The sequence below is a fragment of the Halichoerus grypus genome, chromosome X, assembly GCF_964656455.1.
Source record: "Halichoerus grypus chromosome X, mHalGry1.hap1.1, whole genome shotgun sequence".
NCBI lineage: Eukaryota > Metazoa > Chordata > Mammalia > Carnivora > Phocidae > Halichoerus > Halichoerus grypus.
In genome coordinates, this window is record NC_135727.1 from 17,710,876 (window position 1) to 17,730,363 (window position 19,488).

General features: G+C 40.9%; 1 long non-coding RNA gene across 1 annotated transcript; it reads right to left on the bottom strand.

Moving 5' to 3' along the window:
* Positions 1-15,355: 15,355 nt before the first annotated feature.
* LOC118518839 (uncharacterized) lies at positions 15,356-16,014 on the bottom strand. The gene is made up of 2 exons (XR_004908897.1): positions 15,915-16,014; positions 15,356-15,644 (listed from the first exon to the last, which is right to left on the bottom strand). It is a non-coding gene; the product is annotated as an uncharacterized LOC118518839 (long non-coding RNA).
* Positions 16,015-19,488: the final 3,474 nt, after the last annotated feature.

Below are 19,488 nucleotides of genomic sequence, written 5' to 3' on the forward strand. Positions count from 1 at the left end.
TATTCAGCAACATAAAAAAAAGTCTTAAAATGGCAAATTTTATGTTATATATATTATGCCACAATTTAAAAATTAATAATGTAATATACCAAAATCATTGTGTTGTACCCTTGAAATGGGTGAATTATATGGCATGTGAGTTCTAGCTCAATGAAGCTGTTAAAAAAAAAAGAATGGGCTATTGATACATTGAAGCAGTTGGATATATTCCAAAATCATTATGCTGAGTGAAAGAAGCCAGACAAAATAGAGTATATGCCATATAATTCTATTTATATAAAATTCTAGAAAAATGCATACTGATCTATAATGACAGAAAGCAGATCAGTGGTTGCTTGGCAGCGGGGATGGGAAGGGTCAGGAACGAGGGATTACGAAACAGAGCAAGGAAATTTTAGAGATGATGGAACTATTAATTATCTTGATTATGGTGATGGTTTCATGGGGTGTATACATATGTCTAAGCTCATCAAATTTACACTTTAAATATGTGCATTTTCTTGTATGTCAATTATACCTTTAAAGAGCTGTTTTACAAAATGGTACTTTTTTCATATGCCTGGTAAGAGGTTGAAATGAGACAATGAATGAAAATGGCCTGGCACATGGTAAATGCTTCATAAAACGTAACTTTAAAAAAATAATCAGATATACAAATGGTCAGTAAGCACATGACAAGATGCTCAACATCATGAGCTATCTGGGAAAAGCAAATGAAAACCACAGTGAGATACCACTGCACATCCACTAGGATAGTATAACAACAACAACAACAACAACCAGTGTTGTCCAGGATGTGGAGAAATTGGACCCCTTGTATATTGCTGATGGAAATGTAAAATGGTGCAGGTACTCTGGAAAACAGATTAGGTCTCCTCCAACATTTAAACATAGAGTTAACATGTGACCCCCTCCTAGGAATATACCCACGAGAATTGAAAACATACGCCCACCCAAAAACTCATACACAAATGTTCACAGTAGGATTATTCGTAATAGCCAAAAAATGGAAACAACTCAAATGTCCATCAACTGATGAATGGATAAACAAAAGGTTGCATATGCATACAATGGAATATAACCAGCACGAAAAGGAATGAAGTGCATGCTCTAACACCGACAAACCTTGAAAGCATTATGCTAAGTGAAAGAAGCCAGTCACAAAAGATCACGTATCCAGAATAGGCAAATCCATAGAGACAGAAAGTAGATTGGTAGTTGCCTAGCACTGGAGGGGTTAGGGCGAGATGGAAAGTGATTGGTAATGGGTACCGGATTTCTTTTTGGAGTGATGAATATGTTCTAAAATTAGAGTGTGGTGATGGCTGCACAATTCAATGTGAGTATATTGAAAACCACTGGATTATACACTACAAAAGGGCGATTTTATGTTATGTGAATTATATCTCAATAAAGCTGTTATTTTAAAAAGTCAGTCAGCCAACAAGTATTTATTAATTATTTTCTCTGTGTTTGATAGGAGGCGAATGTTCCTAATGCCAACATCTACCATGGAGCAATGTGAATAGAGAACATTTTTATCCAGAGGAAATATTTTCAATCTTTGTTGAACATGTTGGAAGTGTGAATGAAAGAAGTGGGAACTAAAAACATATTTGTCATAAAGTTTCCTGAAGAATATAAAGTGTTTTTTTGTAGCCTAAAGCCTTGCTACGCAAACTGTGGTCAGTAGCATGAGTACCACCTAGGAACTTGTTAGAAATGCAGAATCGTGGGTCCCATGGAGACTTAGTGAATCAGAATCTGCATTTTAACAAGATCTGCAGGTGTTTGGCATGCACATTAGAGTCTGAGAAGCACTAGCCTGAAGGTTAGCAGGATGACTTCATGACACTTTAATTTGCCTCATAATCAGTCTGTAAGTGAGATGGTGACAGCATATTTAATATTATATTATGTTGAATATTCTCTATATAGATTAATCATAGATGTAATCATAATCCTAAAAATTGAAGCTGAGTCCATTTTAGTATAATTTCTGTCCTTACTTTTAATCTATTACTTCCGATAGCCTTTTGTAGAATCCTATAATACATTTCTTCGCAGTGATAATATTTTAGTGGTAATTTGTCATGACGATTAATATTTGCATATTTCAAGAATACACACCTACTTAGTGTACTGCAAAAAAAAATCTTGGAATTTTAAATTTAAAGTATGGGTACAAAGATAATTTGTGGTTTTAAAGTTAAACTCAGTAGTAAGAAAAACTATTTGGTATTTAGTGTGTTATTTGTTTAGTATGACAAGTAGGTAAGTTATATTACTCAGTTAAAAGCTGTTCATTTTCAAAGGATTGTAGTGTCCTTGTTAAATTGCTAAATTACATTTTCAATATTATGGGGCTGCTCCTTCATCTATGTAAAAATTAAGATAAAATGACAGACTGGTTTCATAAAATAAAACCATTAGGTACATTAATTGAGCAATATTTGATAACTATATATTTCATATATTTTGAAGGGACCATATAATATACTTTGAAAGCGTTTCTGATGTATCAATCATATGTATACATCTTGTGAAATTCAAATAATTCTCTTCTTGCCTTCCTATAGTAGTATTATGCCTTTTGAATATCCATTTGGATGATAAAATGGTTTTCTTGATCTTCCTATATTGCTGGAGGTTTTATTTTGCAATTCAACTGCAGGATCTCTCAAGTATGAGCATCTGGCTATTAATAATCACTGAGTAGGCGAGGACCTGTGTTCATTTCTTCCCTAAGTTATTGTGACATAAAGAGAAGGTAGTTTATTTGTGGTTTATTTTAGGTATCCTTCATTAATATGCTTTGATAATATATATGGCCACATTTCTGCTTCTTGCCTTTGCTCTCTTTTGGCCCAACACTTTTCAGAAGAAAAGGGACAAGTTACTCTTTAAGAATTACTCTGTTGGGGTAATCCATGGAGATTGTGAAGGAAGGGTTCAGGGTGGGAAAGAATGGTCATCCCAGCAGAAGTGAGATCAGAGTTGTCCACCAATATTTTATTGGTGAAAACATTTCTCAATATGAACTGCCCATGAAAGGCCCAAATTCTCAACATGGTCTACACAGTCCAGCATCATCTGGCCCCTTCCTCACTCACTGTGAAGAAGCTTTAGGAATATTATAATTATCTTATTTTGCTTTGTCTATGTCTAAAGCCTGAAAGAGCTCCTTCAGTAAATATAGAATAAAAATTCCATATGAGAAACTATTGAGTTATTGTTTGATTGGCAGTGTTTATCTTTTCTTAGTGTTGCATAAGATAACAATGAAAAAATCTTAAAAAAAAAAGAAAAGAAAAAAGGGGTGCCTGGCTGGCTTAGTCAGTAGAGCGTGCGACTCTTAATCTTGGGGTTGTGAGTTCGAGCCCCACGCTGGGTGTAGAGATTATTTAAAAATAAAAAATCTTTTTTTAAATTTTATTTTTAAAAAATATTTTATTTATTTTATTTGAGAGAGAGAGTGAGAGAGAGAGAGAGTGAGAGAGAGAGGGCACACAAGCAGGGGGAACGGTAGGCAGAGGGAGAGGGAGAAGCAGGTTCCCCGCTGAGCAGGGAGCCCCACTCAGGGCTCGATCCCAGGGCTCTGGGATCACGACCTGAGCGCAAGGCAGATGCTCGACCAACTGAGCCACCCAGGCGTCCCAAAAATAAAAAAATCTTAAAAAAAATAACAATGTATCTTATAATCACTGGTGCTTTAAGATTCATTGAAAGACAGTACTTGCTATTCTTATGTACATCTCAGTGCATTTTCCCATGAAGTTACCCCTGCCTGGCATCTCCTTTTCCTTTCTTCTTTTTTTTTAGGTTAATTAATTTATTTTTAATTGAAGTATAGTTGACATAGGATATTATACTAGTTTTAGGTATACAACATAGTGATTAAACATTTATATACATTATGAAATGCTCACCACAATAAGTGGTAAGAAATAACTACACAATAAGTGTAGTTACCACCTGTAACCATACAAAATTATTACAATATTATTGACTATATTCCCTATGCTGTGCTTTACATCCCCATGATTTCTTCATTTTATAATGGGAAGTTTGTACCTCTTAATCTCCTTCACCTATTTGGCCCATCCCCATGACCCCAACCAGCAACCACCAGTTTGTTCTCTATTTATGAGTCTGTTTCTGTTTTTTGTTTGTTATTTAATTAATTAAATTTATTTAAAGATTTTATTCATTTGAGAGAGATAGTGTGTGTGAGTAGGGGGAGGGGCAGAGGAGAGAGAGAGAATCCCAAGCAGACTCTGTGCTGAGTGCAGAGCTGGATTCGGGGCTTGATCTCTCGACCTGATCATGACCTGAGCCAAAGTCAAGAGTCAGACGCTTAACTGATTGAGCCACCCAGGCGCCCCAGTTTGTTTTGTTTCTTAGATTCCATATATAAGTGAAATCATATGACATTTGTCTTTCTCTGTCTGATTTATATCACTTAGCATAATACCTTCTAGGTCCATCCACGTTGTCGTAAATGGCAAGTTCTCATTCTTTTCTTTGGCTGGATAATATTCCATTGTGTATATATACCACATCTTCCTTATCTATTCATCTTATCAATGGACACATAGATTGCTTCTATATCTTGGCATTTGTAAATAATGCTGCAATAAATATGGGGGTGTATATATCTTTTTGAATTAGTATTTTTGTTTGGGTAAATACTCTGAAGTGGAATTACTGGATCGTATGGTATTTCTTTTTTTTTTTTCTTTTTTTTTTTATTTATTCATTTGAGACACAGAGATACAGAGAGAGAGAGAGAGCATGAGCAGGGAGAGAGGCAGAGGGAGAGGGAGAAGCAGGCTCCCCGCTGAGCCAGGAGCCCGATGTGGGGCTCGATCCCAGGACCCTGGGATCATGACCTGAGCCGAAGGCAGACGCTTAACCATCTGAGCCACCCAGGCGCCCCTGGATCGTATGGTATTTCTATTTCTAATTTTCTGAGTAACCTCCATACTGGTTTCCAAAATGGTTACACTAATTTACCCTAACAGTGCACGAAGGTTCTTTTTTCTCCACATCTTCACCAGCACTTGTTATGTCTTGTCCTTTTAATACTGGCCATTCTGACAGGTGTGAGGTGATACCTCATTGCAGTTTTGATTTGCATTTCCCTGATAATTAGTGATGTTGAGCATCTTTTCATGAATCTGTTTGCCATCTGGATGTCTTCTTTGGAAAAATGTCTATTTGGATCTGCCCATTTTTTAGACGGATTGTTTGCGTTGTCGGTGTTGAGTTGTATGAGTTCTTTGTGTATTTTGCATACTAACCCCTTATCAAGCATATCATTTGCAAATATCTTCTCCTATTCAGTAGGTTGCCTTTTCATTTCATTGGTTTCCTTCACTGGGCAAAAGCTTTTTAGTTTGATGTAGTCCTAATAGTTTACTTTTGCTTTTGTTGCTCTTGCCTTCTGCCCCTTTCTATGCATACTAAAACCTTTCTATCTTTCAAGCCCTAGAAACTCCATCACCTCCTCTGTAAAGCCTCTCCTAATATCACCAGCTAGAAATAATCTTCTGCTTTTGAATTCCCATATCATTTAATCCCACTTATGGTTCTTATTTTCATTATTATTGTTGTTTGTATATAGGCCTCATATCTTTTTCTAGTCTGTAATTTTTATTCATATATATATCTCTCCCACTATGTCTTGGATTTAGTAATTAAATATTTGCAAAATAGTAACAATAATATTTGGATAATATATCAATATTCAAATAACAGACACATGACAGGTACTGGAAGGCCTCTTCTCTTCCATCTCCAAAATGGACTCTTCTTCTCCACTCCAAAATTGAGCTGGACCTAATGGTCCGTTTTCATTTACATACTTCTTTGGGTTAAGCATTGCCACCCCCACTCTGTGAGTCCTCCCACCAGGGAACCTCAGTGTAAATGAGTTTCTAAGATCTTTCTGACAATGACTGGAGAGTCTAGGAAACATAATGATCAGTGGATCGGGGGGGGGGGTGGGGATGCAAAAGTGGAAAAAGAAAACTGAAAAGGAAGGGGAGGCTCTGATGATGAGGAGAGCCCAGCTTGTTGACGACCAGCTTTGCCCAGGGTTTGATGGAGCCATTGGCAAAGCTGGTCGTCAACAAGCTGGGCTCTCCTCATCATCAGAGCCTCCCCTTTGTTAGAGCATGCCTACTTCTCAGGAATTCCTTGGTTGTTATCGGATTGCCTCTCTTTGATTTTAAAATTTATTGGAAAGACAAAATTAAAGGTAATATTAGAAGGGAAAAAATCCTTAATTCTCCTACCTAAACGTGACTGTTTTCATCTTTTCATATACCATTCCAGTATTAGTATACACAGAAGTCTGTATTGAGATTTTTATATTATGTTATATATGTATATAATGCAAAAATGTTTATATATATCTCCTCATCACATAATCTTTATAATTTTTACTCTTAGTAGTTACATAATATTTTATTGGATATTGATTTATATAACATACTTTCTTTAAACATTTCTCAGTAGTTGCGCATTTAAGTTCTTACAGTGTTTGCTTCTAAAAGTTATTCATCAATTCATTATTCACTATTGATATAATGCAGAGATAAATATTGATGCACATAGCTTTTCTTCATTTGAATTTATTCCTTAGAATAAATTCCCAGGAAGGAATATCATTACTAGGTTAAAGGTTCCTGATAGGTATATCTAGATTCCTTTCTGCAGTGGGTATTGTAGTTCTTTTCCTAGCAACCATTTGATATGTGTGGAATTGACCTCACCACCAGCTCCCAAGTGTGAGCCCTCATTCGTCTTAGTCAATCTGAGTGATCTATCCCCTTTGCCATAGTATTTGGTCAAGGTAACCCTGGCCTAAACTATTCAGCATATGGCATTCTCCTGGCCACAGAAATTGGTTCAGCTATGGCCCAGTCATTATGAAACTCGGGGCTTCTTACTATGCTTATAAAAGGCAGCAGGCTCTCTTTCCTAATATATTCAAGAAGAAGCATATAGCCTCGTTGCTTCGGCAGCCATTTTGCAACAATGAGAGGCAGCTGCCTGAGGATGAAGCCAATGCAAAGAGGCAAGCAGAAGTGGAGAAATTACAACAAAACAGAGCTAGAATGGCTGGGCATTCCAGACAGAGGAAAATAGCAAGTGCAAAGGCCCAGAAGAAGGATTGTGCATGATATGTTCAAGGAGGCCAGTGTGGTTGGAGCAGAGTGAGCAGAGGAGGAGATGAAGCTAGAGAGGGACCAGCAATCCAGATTATATAGATCTTTGTAGATTATCAGAAGGATTTTTAATTTTATTGTACAGAAGTTGTTTAAACAGTGCAATCATAAAAGTTTGTCATTTCCTTTTAAATTTCTTTGTCTAAAATATATCTTTCCAACGATATAATACATGTTCTCTTCTCATTCCTGTTTGTTTCTAATTGAGTCGATTTTCAATACTTAGTTTTTTTATTACTTTTTTTTAAAGTAATCTCCATGCCCAGCGAGGGACTCTAACTCATGACCCCGAGATTCAGAGTCCCATGCTCTACTGACTGAGTCAGCCAGTCGCTCCTAGACTGATACTCTTGATTGGCCATTTTTACCAGCTCAGAGTTGAAAACAAAGGACAAAATGCAAAGGCAAATATTGAAAGCCTTTATGAAAGGGGCTTGAAGAACAGACGGCATCCATACTAGTGGTGGCTGGCGTGAGGACATGGGAAGGCTGTAAGAAAATGGCAAAGAAGTACTAAGTAAGGTAAATGAAGCTTTGCAGACATGCCCTGGTTGCCGATGAAGGGAGACTTAGCCTAGAAATGAATTAGGGCTTCCTCGAGTGGTCTGAAAAAATTCCTTTTGACTTGGGTCTATTCGGAGCAGTTTGGATTTCTCGAAAACACCATTTGTGGTAGATGGTAGACCAGCTGTTGTCTTACAGCAGAAAATCTCCACAGGACAAACGCTATGCCCTGGATTTGACTATTTTTCATTAATTGAGCTGGAGTTTCTGCAAGAGAAAGCAATCTTGGGTCCTGGGATTGGACGCTCTGGTGTCTTAACAGCTGCTTGCAAAAGGGCATTTTGCAGGGAGGGGATGTTTGAAGAGGCAATGAGAAAAGTCACAGAAGAAGAAACGAGAGGAGGGAATCAGCAGTGAAACTGCATGTGGCAAAAGGATAGGCAAGAGGATCAGTGCAGAAAAACATGGAAAGAAGGAACTAGGGTTCTGGCAGAGGAGGCTGAGTTTATTAACCTATAATAATTGCACACCGTGTATCAGCCACCTTAGGCATATTATCTCATTTAATCCACTCAGCGATTCTATGGGGGTAGTTACTATTATTACCTCAGTTTACAAATAAGAAAACCAAGGTCCAGAGAGGTGAAGTAACTTATCCAAAGTTACCCAGGTGGTAAGTGGCAGAGCCCGGACTCTAGTCTAGATGGTCTGGTGTTGAGTCCATGCTCTTACTACATGGTCTTTCTCAGGCTGTGTGAAAAGAACTAGAGCAGGATTTTGACATCATTCCAAGGCCAAATTTATTTCTTTTGTTGTAGTTATTATTATTCTGTGTTTAGTGTGTGAGGATTTATTTTGTGATACAGGATACTTTGGGTACCTCGAGGTTCCTTTCTAAAAAGTGAGGTCTACTTTTGCTCTTTTTTTTTTCCAGATTGCCCTATGGGGAATGGTTGGACCTCTATATTCCCGAGCCAATTTTAGGACTAAATTCATGATCACTGGGTTGGCGCATGCTTTCAGTGCTCTGTGTGTTTTATTTGTGAATCCCCATCATGCCTGCAGGAGCCGAGTGTGCAGGGTGATGACCATCTCAGGGTGACTTAATGAGCTTCTGTGACATCCATCAGTATAAAAGCAACAGGCTTATCAACCAAAAAAAAAAAAAAAAAAAAAGGTGGGAATCTTAGAAATGATTAGAAAAAGGGAGAAATGAGTATTGAGAAAAGATGGAGAAAACAGAATCAAAACATACAAGGGCTTTTGGACTACATTCCTCGCTGTTAAGAGAGAAGGGAGCTGAGTGTGGGTGAGGCCACTAACAGAGCCAAGTCCCAGGGCCTTCCTGTGATCTGATGAGCTCTGGTATGAAGTTACCAGGGGAGAAGCTAGAGCTATAGAACTCTTTATACTTTGGGCAGGGTTTGGAGAAGATATCCCCAGTGTACTTTGAGATATCTCTCTTAAGGATATCAAGTAAAACCTATTAATAAAAAATACCCAAAGATTTTCTTTTCATAAACAATCTATATTCCCTGTATCTCTGAAGTTACTTTTCCTCTGGAATATGGTGCTAGCAGATAACAAATTGATTCAAGGAGAATTTATATTCTTACAGTGTTGTCCGTCTATGAACATGGCATGTATTCTATTTATTGAATTCATCTTTTATGTCTCCTAAAAAAATAACTTCTACCTTTGTTAATTAAATTAAGCCTAGAACCCTTAACTCTTGTCCTTGACAGTTGTCTTTTCTTAGGGATCTCTTAGAGCAGGTAGTAGCTGAGAGCACAGAGCTGGAAGTTGGACGGAGATGTGTTTCTGTTCTACCTCTGCCATTTTCCTTCCTGTATAATTTTGGATACATCACTACACTTCTCTGAATTTCAGTGTTCTCACCTGTAAATTGGGGTTAATAAAAGTGCCTACCTCATCAGTTTGTTGAGAGAGTTGAATGAGATAATGTGTGTAAAGCAGTGCCTAACCCAAGCACTCAATTATTCATAATTACTGGCAACCTCGCTTCTATCTGCCTATAGAAATCGAGGTCCTGCTCTTCCATCAGCACTTTCGCCTAAATGTAGACACATTCACCTTTCCTGAGTACCTTTTAGCATAGTTGAGGTAAGGCTGGAATATTGAATAAGACTGTCTAAAGACTAGGGAATAACATGGCGCGCCTGGGTGGCTCAGTCGTTAAGCGTCTGCCTTCGGCTCAGGTCATGATCCCAGGGTCCTGGGATCGAGCCCCACATTGGGCTCCCTGCTCAGTGGGAAGCCTGCTTCTCCCTCTCTCACGCCCCTTGCTTGTGTTCCTTCTCTCACTGTGTCTCTCTCTGTCAAATAAATAAATAAAATCTTTTAAAAAAAAGATTAGGGAATAACAGCAGATAAATAAACACAGAAAATAATATGAAACCAGATCATTGTACTTTACACTATAAGGCTTGCTTTTCAGAGCACCATCTTATCCTCATTTATTTCCACAAGGTGGGTACCATCTTAGCAACCCACCACCCAGGAGTGTAAGATGAGAACTTCTGAATCCTCTGACCTCTGAACCCAAGAGCACTAGGATTGGTTCGTTTCCTGGCATACCCAAGACCTGCCTTCTTAGTTTCACATTGTTGTCTTTTTGCTCAGATGACTGCTAGTCTGGAATAACCACAGTTTTCCAGGGAGATTCCACCCATCCTTTGCCCACAGGAGTGTGGCCTTTCCCTACAGCCATAACTTGACAACAATATTAGAATATAACACAATAGTATTGGCATTCATACAAAAAAAATATATGGTTGATGGTGGGGGCTTTTTGTTATATCTTTCCATAGTATTGTAGTTTTCTTTATATGGGTAATATAACTTCTGTTTATTCTTAAGTTCCTTATATTTTGCATTTTCTATCATAATTTAGTATTTATACTTTATTTCTTTTTTGTGTCATTGATCAGAAATTCTTTTTTTTTTTAAAGATTTTATTTATTTATTTGACAGAGAGAGACACAGCGAGAGAGGGAACACAAGCAGGGGCAGAGGGAGAGGGAGAAGCAGGTTTCCCTTGGAGCAGGGAGCCTGATGTGGGGCTCGATCCCAGGACCCTGAGATCACGACCCGAGCCGAAGGCAGACGCTTAACGACTGAGCCACCCAGGCGCCCGTGATCAGAAGTTCTAAAACAATATTAAAAATGATAGAAGATATCTTTATTTTGCTTGTTTTTTAAAAAAAGAAATGCTGGGGCACCTGGCTGACTCAGTCAGTGGAGTGTGTGACTCTTGGTCTTGGAGCTGTAGGTTCAAGCCCCACGTTGGGTGTAGAGATGACTTAAAAATCTGTAAAAAATTATAATTAAAAAAGGAAGTGATGTAGGGGGCCTCTGGCTGGCTCAGTCGGTGGAGCATGTGACTCTTGATCTTGGGGTCATGAGTTCGAACCCCACATTGGGCATAGAGCTTACTTAAAAAATGAAAACAACAATAAACAGACAAATGAGAAAGAAATGCTGGTAATATTCTTTGGTAAGTATTATTTTACCTCATGTTTAACAGAGATGTTCTTTATTATGTTCTCCTTGTCATTTTCATGTATATCCTTATCCTTTTACCTTATAGTCCCAATTTGACATAATAGGTATTAAACGTTATGATTTGTTTTTTTGGATATCTCTTCAAAATGATTCTTGATCCATCTGGCAAACATTTATTAAGCTTCTATATGTCAGATACTTTGCAGGGATGCTGGGAAGACAAAGATGGATAGCTCCACAGACTAGTCAGAAGAAGGACAAGATAATCAATGGCGTTGTAATAGCACTGCATGGGGAGAGAGGGCAGCTACTCTTGTTGGGAGCACAGTAGATCGCATAGACTTGCCAAATCACTGTGTTGTACACCTGAAACTAATGTAACATCATGGGTCAACTATACTTCAATTGAAAAAATAAAAGAAGGACAAGATGCCAACCATTACAATACAGTGTGATAAATACTAAAACAGTCTTGAAGTGTGGTCTAACCTAGAGCTTCCCACATGATGCACCTGACGATCTGGTCTGGGTCACAGCTAGAGCTGATATTCAGCTGGTATACACCAAAACGGTAAGACCATTTAAAATATTAAAATACTTCCATAGTAAATCACTACTGCCCTGAGCACCCTGAGTGCTCCCTCCCTGACCCAGTTCCTCCTGAGAATCTACCAACTAAAAGGGTAATACCTGGTATATATAGCAGGCGGCCACCAGGACCCCGATCTAATGCTACTACCCAGCATGGCTTGTACATTCTGATTGGTCAATTTCTGTGCCTTAGCACTTGATAAATGCTGCAAATAGCACCCTTGGTAATAGTCAATATATCCATCCCTTCAACTCTCAGGGTAGCCAGTGGGCTTGGGATAACCTGATATGCCTTCTCCCCTTCTTCAGCTAGGAGCAGCCTCATCTGCATACTCCAGTGGCCCATGCAAATATTTTCATTTTCTGTGTATGCCATGAAAAGTTGGGTCGCACTGATTTAACCTATAGATAGTATTATACTAATAGACTGCCTTAGGCTTGAACTATTGTTGCTTCCCTTGGATCAATCCTTTGTGACTGTGCTTTGTTCCTTCCAAGCTTTGCTAAATTATGTTTGCTACTGTCTTACCTGGAGTTTTTATATCTATATTTGGAGTTTATATTGGTCTCTGATTTTTGAGTTTTATCTTTCTCAGGTTTGGGAATCAGGACCATATTTGTTTCATGGAATGAATTAGGTACATCCTAACTTTTTCTGTTTTCTTCCTTGAAGATTTGAAACTACTTATCATTAGGTTAAGGGACCTGGTGTGACAGTTTCTCAATTTACTCCTCAGTTATTAATTTATTCAGATTTTCTACTTGGAGTATGAATTTTAATATTTTATATTTTTGCCGGAAAAAAGGCATCCATTGCATTATATTTTAAAAACCTATTAGCATACAATTGTGCATAGAATTTCCTTACAATTAAAAATATTGTTTATACTGGCTGTTATACCCCCTTTCTCATTTCTAATTTTATGTGTGTTTTTCTCACATAGGTTTGCCAGAGGCTTAGCTACTTTATTAGCCCTCTCAAGCTACCAGCTCTTGAATGTATTTATTAATTCCACTGTTTTTACATCCTCTAATTTATTTATTTCTGCTTTTATCTTTATTGTTTCCTTCCTCCTATTTTCCTGTGCAATTTTTTTGCTCTTTTTCTAAACTGTTAAGCTCAATGTTTAGTTTAGTTTATTGGCCTTAAATGTTAACGGTGAGAGGTAAAGGCTGTTGGAGGTCTGTCAAAAGCCCTTTTCTCTGAGCTAGAGACAGGGAGGGAACGGAAAGTGGGGACTGCCGGGACCCCAAAGCCAAGAAAGCCGAGGGTGGCAATGAACGTTTTTCTCTCGCACTTCAGCGCTTTGCCCGAAGCGTTTCTCCACAGCGGGGCAGTAGGGAGCAAGGAGTGTGGGAGCGGGCTTGCGGGAGCCCCGGGACTCGGCCGGGCCGGGGCCGCTGTGCAGAATGCGTGTGCGAGCCCTCCACCAGCCCGCCTGCTGTCGGTGCGGGCGCCGGGCTTCTGGTTCTTGTTCCCTGGTGTTTGCTTTCTCTGGGTCTTGCTTTCCTTCCTGCTCCCCACAGCGGTGAGGAAGTTCAGCTCTCTGCACCACGGTTTGAGGCCACGCAAAAAATTGCCTGACTCCCTCCAGGGGTCAGGCCGAAGGAGTCTTTGAGCTTTGACCTCAAGCTGGGACGTGTCTGCTGCCCCTGTCACCGTCATTCCCTCCTCTTATCTGCCTCAAGGGTTTTCACATGAGAGGCTCAGGGCACAGACTGGCTGGCTTACAGTCCCAGGAGGAGTTGAAGGAGATGGCTGGCACCCTTGAATTGTTTTAGAGATGTGTGTGGAGGAGGACGAGGAGGAGGAGGAAGAGGAGGAGGAAAGGTACAAAATGGGAGTAGGGGACAAAGAAAGGTATCCCCAGGGAAAAGAGTAAGTCGGGATGGGGAAGGCCCATACTTTCCTTCCCCAGCCCAGAGATCCTGCCTCTGAATATCCCCCATCAAAAACTTGTTTCTTCCACCCTGGCTCCTGTTAGGAATCAGTAGGGGGCAGCAGTCCCAATCCTAAGCGTAGGGACAATAGGAGGTGCCTAATGCCTACAATCCCGGTAAGATCTCACATCTATCCACCCACCCCTCTGCTCCCTGCTCTTCACCCACACTAGCCCTCTTTCCCTCCTCAAATGTGCCAGACTCTTTCCCAACTCCTGGCCTTTGTACATTCTTGGCCCTCTGCTGGGAGCACGCTTCTTCTGGCTCTTCTCATGGCTGGCTCTTTCTCTCAAGTTAGGTCTCAGCTCCAATGAACTGTCACCTGCTTAGAGAGGCCTTCCCTGACCACCTTAGCCTCCCGAAACATTGCCCACCCCCACCCCAAGCTACTCTTAATCACATTTTCTTCGTCGAAAATCTTATTTGTTTACTGGTCTGTCTCCACCTGAATGGAAGCTCCACTAGGCCAGAGATCTTACTGCCTTGTTCACTGCCGTATGTCTAAGTGCCCTTAGCCAGTGTTCAGCTTACAGTACACGCTCAATAGATCTGTCCTGAAGCAATGAATGAACCTGTGTGCCAAGCTGTGTGCTGGTGGTACAAACCTAGAGGGAGCTCATAGCACAGTGGGAGAGAAGGATTTGTAAATGGATAATTACTAAATGATGGGAGGCACATGTCCTGTAACATCGTAGGCTGTGCCTCTGTGTTCAGAGAGGCCTGGTTTTAAATCCTGGCTCTGGGGCGCCTGGGTGGCTCAGTCAGTTAAGCGTCTGCCTTCGGCTCAGGTCATGATCCTAGGGTCCTGGGATCGAGCCTGGCATCAGGCTCCCTGCTCAGTGGGGAGTCTGCTTCTCCCTCTCCCTCTGCTCCCCCTGCTTGTGCATTCGTGCACCCTCTCTCTCTCTTTCTGTCAAATAAATAAGTAAAATCTTAAAAAAAAAAATAAACCCTGGCTCTACCACTTACTAGATACATGACTTTGGGTGGTTGCTCAACCTGTCTGGCTCAGTTTCCTCATTTGTAAGATGAGGATAATAATAATAATAAAATGATAATACTGATCCCATAGGATTGTTATGAACGTGATGTGTAGATAAAGGGACAATACCATGTTCGATACATGGGAGTTATTATTATTGAGTATGGTACACACTTAGAGCAGTGTATATGTAGAGACTATGCCGTGATTCTAAATCTTTTTCGTTGTTGTTGCTTTTGTCTACCTTTGGCTCCAGTTGCTGTAATGGAGAGCAGTCCAGACCTGGAAGGAGCCACAGTGGTGTTCATTAATGGCAAGCCCATTCAAAATAGCTTGGGCCGGGCTGGTGGAACTGGGAAGTGCTTCTCTGAGAGAGAGGGGTGCCTCCTACTTTCCGTTCCATCTTACAAAGCCGGGCCCGGATTGGGAAATTAATTCAGGTCTTTAAATGCTGATAAATGCAGAGGCACTTACTACTAATATTTCAATCAAGTGTCAAGATAGAACTGATTAAAAGAGGATTCAGAAGCTTCTAGTTGATGGAGGTTGTATCCCTTAACCATTCTAATGTAAGACATCATTTTAATTTTTTGTTTATTTGACCCCAGTAAATGCTACATTACTAATGCTATAAGAGAAAAAAAGTACAATTTGTACAGTGCCATTTTGTATTCATTTGAAAGAGGAATGTATTTTTAATGCATTTGGCATCCTTCTGGCTCTCCTTAATAATTATAGGACTAATTAAACATATACTTGTAAGCAATCAGTGTCAGAGCTAAAAGGGATTGTAGGGATTATTCAGGCGAACGCTTCATTTTGTGGAGGAAAAACTGAGGCCAGGTGTCTTGCTGGAGGACATCAGCCTTGAAGAAAGCAGTGTTAGGACGTTTAGTCTGGTGGCATATTAACAAGCCTCCCCTTGTTCTGCTAACACTCCGTCCCCTCCCCCCGCCCCCCCTCCCCGGGTTCCCATTTCATTCATTCAACAAAGCAATCGAGGGCCTACTGTGTGCCACCTACCCTGCTAGGTGCGGGGGATGAGCAGTCCCCACGCATAGCCCTCGTTCGGCTGGCAGTCTGGGAGAGAGACAGACAAAAAGACCAGCAAACGGGGAAGCATCCAGGAGGCTTACCTGATCCAGATTGGAGAGGGACGGGGGATGGGAGGAGGCTGTCATCTAGCGCTTCTTGTCATTCCATCTAGACTGGGGAGAGCCGAAGTTTGAGTGGGAGTCACCCATGTGAGCCGGGGTGGGAGAGAAGCCATGGGTTCCGGCCAGAGGCTTACCGCGCACAAAGGTCAGGCACTAGGAGAGGCCGTGGTGTGGCTGTAACAAGGAATGAAGGACTGATAAGCTGCCACCACAGGGAGGAACCTCAAAGACAGGAGGCTCAGTGAAACAAGCCTGTCACGAAAGAACAAATGTATGATTCCATGTCTAGGAAAAGTCCAGGATAGGGAAAGCCATGGAGACAGAAAGTAGATTGATGAGTGGTTGCCTAGAGCTGGGACAGCTGGGGAGGGGGTTGGGAGGGCAATGGATAAGGGGCGTGGAGTTTCTCTTTGGAGTAATGAAAATGTTCTGAGATTGACTGTGGCGATAAATGCACAATTCTGTGAATGTACAAGAGGCCATTGAAGTGTACACTTAAAAAAAGAAAACAGAATGTGTCATGCTCTAGAAACTAAAAGACATGCTATAGCCAGAGGATAGAGAGAGGGGGAAGGTATGGCAAGAGATAAGGTTAGAGAGATCTTATTACGACTCAAAGCTGACATTTAGAGGGCACGTTTTCAGTACGATGCACGTATTGACAAAATATTCAAAAACAGCCCTAGAAGGGATGGAACCGTAATTATCTCATTTTACAGATGGGAAAAGTAAGACTCAGGGAGGTTCATGTGCTCAGTTACATAGCTACCAAAAGTGGTAAAGCTGAGATTTGAACCCAGCCAGTCTTGCTCCTCGGTCTGACCTAATATTACACTGTAAGTGAAAGCAAGATCTGATCACGAAGGGCCTTGGAAACCATGCGAAAGAGTTTTAATTTTTGATTCAGGTCCCTTTGAAGTGTTTTAAACAGAGGTGATAAGATCAGATCTGTGTTGGAAGACATTGATTGCGTTCTTGTTGCCATGTGACCGAATGGATTAGGGAGGAGTGACACGATCAGAAGCAGTGAGTTATGTAAGGAGTTGGTCTGAACTTGGGTGCCTGGAGTGAGAATGGCAGTAACAATGGGGATGAAGAGAAGTGGATGGATTTCAGAAATGTTTAGGAGAATTCACTGACAGGACTTGCTGGTTGACTGAATGTCGGAGAGTAGGAGTTGAGGCTGACTCAGGATCTCCCTTGGGCAGCTGGGTGATGCTTTCTCTGAGATCGTGACAAAAGGACAAATTCAGACTTGGGCATGTTGAGTGTAAGTTCAAGTTTAAATGTTGAGGAAGAAGCTGGATATTAAGGTCCAAAAACCAAGAGGACAGACCACACTAGAAATACATATTTGGGGGGCCCTGGCTGGCTCAGTTGGTAGAGCATGCAACTCTTAATCTCAGAGTTGTGAGTTCAAGCCCCATGTTGGGCATAGAGCTTACTTAAAAAAAAAAAAAAAACAGAAATACACATTTCGGGAGTTATCAGCCTATACATGATGTTTGAAGCTATGGGGGTATGTAGGAATGCTCAGGATGATGTGCCAATTGAGAAGAGAAGCAGGCCTAAGACATAGCCGTGTACCCCACTGTTTAAGGACTGACAGATACGAGGAGCCATAGAGTAGGACGAAAACCAGGAGGATATGGCATTGTAGAAGCCAAACGAACAGAATGTTTCAAGAACAAGGGAAGGTTGACTGTGTCACATACATCTGAGAGCTAATGACAGCAAAGTGCCCATTGGGTTTTGCAGTAAGGAGTCCATTGGTAAGTGCAATTTCAGTGGAGTGTGGGAAGAGAAAGACTGATTATGGTCATTGAGAGAGTGATTCATAAAAACCTTGCTTTTTCCTTTTTTCACAGATCCTACCAGCTGATTTTTCTACTTGAATTTCTCTCTGTCTAGGCTGGTCTCGTCAGCCCTTCTCCCAACCCTAATTTTGGTAGCTCCTGTTGGACACTCAGGCTCCTTTCTCTTTAAAGCTCCATTTTGGAGGTGCCTGGCTGGCTCAGTCAGTAGAGCATGCGACTCTTGATCTCAGGGGGTTGTGAGTTTGAGCCCCATGTTGGGTGTAGAGATTACTTTAAAAAAAAAAGAAAAGAAAGCTCCATTTTGCTTTAAGCGTTTTGTTTTTGTTTTTGTTTGCTTTAAGGGTTTTCCTGGTGATAACTAAATGGAAACAGGCAGAAGACAAAAAACAAATCTGGAAAAGTGACTTAAGGCTTCTAGAAATCTGATAACTTTCTTATGATTATTTCCTAAAATATTTCTGCAGGTATTATATGATAAAAGGGTTCTATAATTAAGCTTGTTTCCTTGCTATCTGACATCTGAGAGTCTTTAATATGCTAATACACACCGTGAATCTGTCAGTGCCCTGAGCGTAGAATTAATCATGCAGTGTTTCTCAAACTTTCTTGATCATGGAACCCTCTTGTTGAGAAGCATTTGTAGGATTAATTTTCCACAGAAGACACTTTGGGAAAGTCTTACCTGTGTTTATAATTCCAAATACACTTTTCAGATAGTTCTAGAGGTTTAAAAGCCCCCTCACTACTACTCGTCCACTCCTGAGGGTGGAGCTCATGCTCCTTTACCGCCTCTTCCAAGTACCATCCTCTTACTCTTCACCACCATTCAGGTCAAGCCTGAGAGGGAGGTGCATACAGGACTGGAGAGATGGGAGGTTGGGAGCCCAGCTAGGAAGCGGGGCTTTATTCATCCATCCATTCATTCGGAGATTTGTTGAGTGTGTGCTATGTCCCAGACATGGGGCACAGTCCTGGGGATCTATCAATGAATCTAAAATAGCAAAAAACCCAAACCCAACACAAAAAACTGTTCTCATGGAGCTTGCATTCATAGCAGGGGTGAAAGAGAGTAGACAAAAATACAGAGAGTGATTTAAGGGATGAATTCCTAAGTCAAGTAAGGTAGAGGAAGTGAGAATGGATGAGCTAAGCTTCAGGAGTGGGTTTAGGGAAGAGGGAGAGAAATTCCAGTTTCGCAAAGATGACTGAGTGAGGAACCCACTGCAGAGCTTGGCATCACCAGTCCTATTTTGCTTACACTTTTCTCCCTCAGAGAAGCTTTGGACAGCTGTTTCTCTGCCTACTCATAAGACCGGTTGGATGGCTTCACGTCTGTTACCTGGGCAAGGATGTCCAGAAAGGCACCGAACATACTGAAGGGCATCGGAGAGATAGTTTTGGACCCCTAACCTGACACAAGTTGCATAATAATGACTTGTCCTGTACGTTGTATTTTTCAAAGTGCTTTTCCGTCCAGGTTATGATTTATTGAAAATTGAGGCTCAGAGACTGACTTGTGGTAGATCGCACAGCTGCTCAATGTTGGGGCTGGAATATGAATTCAAGTCTTTAGCTAGCAGAACATCCACACACTGGCCACGTTATTGCTGGTTTTTCAGTCCTCATGCTCATGGACATGTCTGGATTATTCCTGTGTGTGTGTGTGTGTGCACACGCGCATGCGTGCGCGCGCGTGTGTGTGTGTAAGCTCCCGTGGGTCTGCATGTGGGGGAGGG